Raw genomic sequence first — 3,444 nt, 5'->3', positions numbered from 1 at the left:
GAGTCTCCTTCTCCCTCTGACCCTCCTCCCTCTCATGCTCTCTGTCTCTCATTCTCGCTCAAATAAATAAATAAAATCTTAAAAAAAAAAAAAAGCAATTGCCAACTCTCCGAGGAGACTCAGAAGTTGTCCACAGCATGGTCCCCAACTCTCTAAGGGGCTCAGAGGTTATCTGTACCAGCATTCCTAACTATCGAGGAATCAAGCTTTGCTTGTTTGGTTGCTTGTTTGTATGTTTATATTAATTCCCAATCTGTTGTGGACTGTAAAATACCATAAACATTTTTTAAGAAGAAAAAGATAACACCAAAAGAAGCAAAAGAGTAAGAAGAAAGCAAAACCAAAATAAAAGAAAATATAAAGAAATATTTGAAAAATAGTAGGCAATAGACTTCACGTGCATGGCCCTGCTGCCCCATGCCCTGAGCACCAGCACCTGGCCCGAACTAGCGGCGGGCAGCGTGCGCCTTCCCCCGCTTTCCACTGCCTCTGCTGGGGCCCACCCGTGCCCTCTCTGGTTCCATGGTGTGCAGGCCAGAGCCTCAGCCACAGCGCCCTCCGCCCGCTGCCGGCATCGTGGCCTCTTAAGACTACCTGGTGATGGGGGCTGCTCGGGCTGTCTGGCCAGTGCACGCAGGGTGGCAGAGCTGGGCGCTAGGGCTGCCATGGTGGAGAGCCACAAGCTGGGCAGCACATGCGTGAATGTTGGATGTGTACCCAAAAAAGTAATGTGGAACACAACTGTCCACTCTGAATTCATGCACGATCATGTTGATTACGGCTTTCAAAGTTGTAAGAGTAAATTCAATTGGCACATTATAAAGGAAAAGCGTGATGCCTATTTGAGCTGCCTGAATACCATCTATCAAAATAATCTAACCAAGTCCCATATAGAAATCATCCAGGGCCACGCATCATTCACGTGTGATCTCGAGCCCACAGTAGAGGTCAATGGGAACAAATACACTGCTTCTTACATCCTGATTGCCACAGGTGGCTTACCCTCATGTCCTCAGGAGAGCCAGATCCCCGGTGCCAACCTAGGAAAAACCAGTGATGGATTTTCCCAATTGGAAGAATTGCCTGGCCGCAGTGTCATTGTTGTGCAGGCTACATTGTTGTAGCGATAGCTGGGATTCTTTCTGCTCTGGGTTCAAAGACATCACTAATGATACCGGCTTGATAAGGTACTTAGAAATTTTGATTCAATTATCAGTTCAAACTGCACTGAAGAGCTGGAGAATTCTGGCATAGAGGTCCTGAAGTACTCACAGGTCAAGGAAGTTAAAAAGACTTCTTCAGGCTTGGAACTGTGCATGATTACTTAAGTTCCTGGTAGGAAACCCATCTTGACCACAATTCCAGATGTTGACTGCCTGCTATGGGCCATTGGGCGGGACCCAAACTCCAGTGGAGTCTGAATTTAAACAAAGTGGGGATTCAAACCGATGACAAAGGTCATATCATAGTAGATGAATTCCAGAATACCAGCGTAAAAGGCATCTATGCAGTTGGGGACATGTGTAGAAAAGCTCTTCTTACTCCAGGTGCCATAGCTGCTGGCTGAAAACTTGCCCATAGACTTTTGGAATGCAAAGAAGATTCCAAATTAGACTATGACAACTTCCCCACAGTCATCTTCAGCCACCACCACCCCCCCCCGCCCTCCTGTTTGGGATAGTGGGACTCACAGAAGATGAGTCCATTTATAAATATTGAAAAGAAAATGTGAAGACCTATTCAACCACCTTTACCCCAATATATCACGTGGTTACCAAAAAGAAAACAAAATGTGTGATGAAAATGGTTTGTGCCACCGCAGAGGAAAAGGTGGTTGGGATCCATACACAAGGAATCGGGTGTGATGAAATGCTGCAGGGTTTTGCTGTTGCAGTTAAAATGGGAGCAACAAAAGCTGACTTTGACAACACAGTTGCTATTCACCCTACCTCTTCAGAAGGACTGGTCATGCTTTGTTGAAAACCCAGAGACTCTTATGGAGGGCAGCTGGACCAGGAGACCCAAAAAGAATCAAGTTACCATGTTTACTTACCGTTCCCATTTTACTGTAATCAGGAAATTCTGATAGTGGAAATTTCCAGTGCATAATAGGACTTATTTATGTAATTAGAAAGTTGTTTTGTCATCCAGGGTTAATTTTCATTTGATTGCACCTCACAGTAATCAATATTTTAAAGTTGGGTTTTCTTTTCTTTCTTTTTTTTATTTATTAACAGCTCTGTGCTAGCTGGTTTTTTATTTTGTTCTGTTTTGTTTTTGTTTGAGCCTAATCCCAGCTATAAAACTATATGAAGTACAGTTAATTAAGGTGCTTGAATGAGTATCACTTGCTAATTTTTATAGGCTCTGTATATTGCAAAGTTGCTTCAGAGATGTGACCTTTGTCCAAAAGTGTTTAACATGAGAAACCCGCCTTCCCTATTTTATTTCTTTTCCTTTAAATGATTAAAAATAATGTTCCTTTTATGAGGTGAAGTACATCAAACTTGGGAAAGATTTACACAAGTGAGGGATATTTTGGAAGTGATTTCTGCTTTCAGAAGGAGAGGAATTCAAAGTCTCTTTCTCTGCTGAGAGATCATAGTTCAATGAATGATTTCAAGTTTTTTATGTGTTCTTGTCATTTTTTTCCTGAAAACTATTTCCAAAAATCTGAAAATAAAATCATAGCCTTTTGTTCTTACAAAAAAAAAATAATAACAGATAATAAAGAGGAAATTATCCTGATCACTTGGATAGAGCAGCAGTGTCAAATTGTTATAAAGTTTCTAAATGCTTATTCCGTTTTTCAGTATTTATCTACTCTAATGATAATAATAACAGTGATTTTGACCACCAGTTCTCAACTTTAACCACATAGTGGAATTACCTGAGGTGATTTAAAAAATATTAAAGTATGAGTACCCTCAGACTCCAAAGAAGACATACAAATGGATAACAGACATGTGAAAAAATGTACATCATCATTAGCCATCAGGGAAATTCAAATCAAACCACATTGAGATCCCACCTTACACCAGTTAGAATGGCAAAAATTGACAAGGTAAGAAACAAGTGTTGGAGAGGTTGTGGAAAAAGGGGAACCCTCTTACAATGTTGGTGGGAATGCAAGTTGGTATACAGCCACTTTGGAAAACAGTGTGGAGGTTCCTCAAAAAGTTAAAAATAGAGCTACCCTATGACCCAGCAATTGCACTGCTGGGCATTTACCTCAAAGATACAGATACAGTGAAAAGAAGGGCCACATGCATCCCAATGTTCATAGCAGCAATGTCCGCAATAGCCAAACTGTGGAAAGAGCCAAGATGCCCTTCAACAGAAAAATGGATAAAGAAGATGTGGTCCATATATATAATGGAGTATTTTTTTAAAAGATTTTATTTATTTATTTGACAGAGAGAGAGAGATAGCAAGAGCAGGAAC

At 41.1% G+C, this 3,444-nt stretch overlaps 1 pseudogene; it reads left to right on the top strand.

The window, feature by feature from the left end:
* The first annotated feature begins 401 nt into the window (after window positions 1-401).
* LOC102730928 (glutathione reductase pseudogene) lies at window positions 402-2,028 on the top strand (annotated as a pseudogene).
* The last annotated feature ends 1,416 nt before the right edge of the window (window positions 2,029-3,444 follow it).

Source organism: Leptonychotes weddellii, chromosome 11 (genome assembly GCF_054177405.1).
Source record: "Leptonychotes weddellii isolate Sample4059 chromosome 11, ASM5417740v2, whole genome shotgun sequence".
NCBI lineage: Eukaryota > Metazoa > Chordata > Mammalia > Carnivora > Phocidae > Leptonychotes > Leptonychotes weddellii.
The sequence above is the reverse complement of the archived record's forward strand: the minus strand, read 5'-3'. Positions and strand labels throughout refer to the sequence as shown.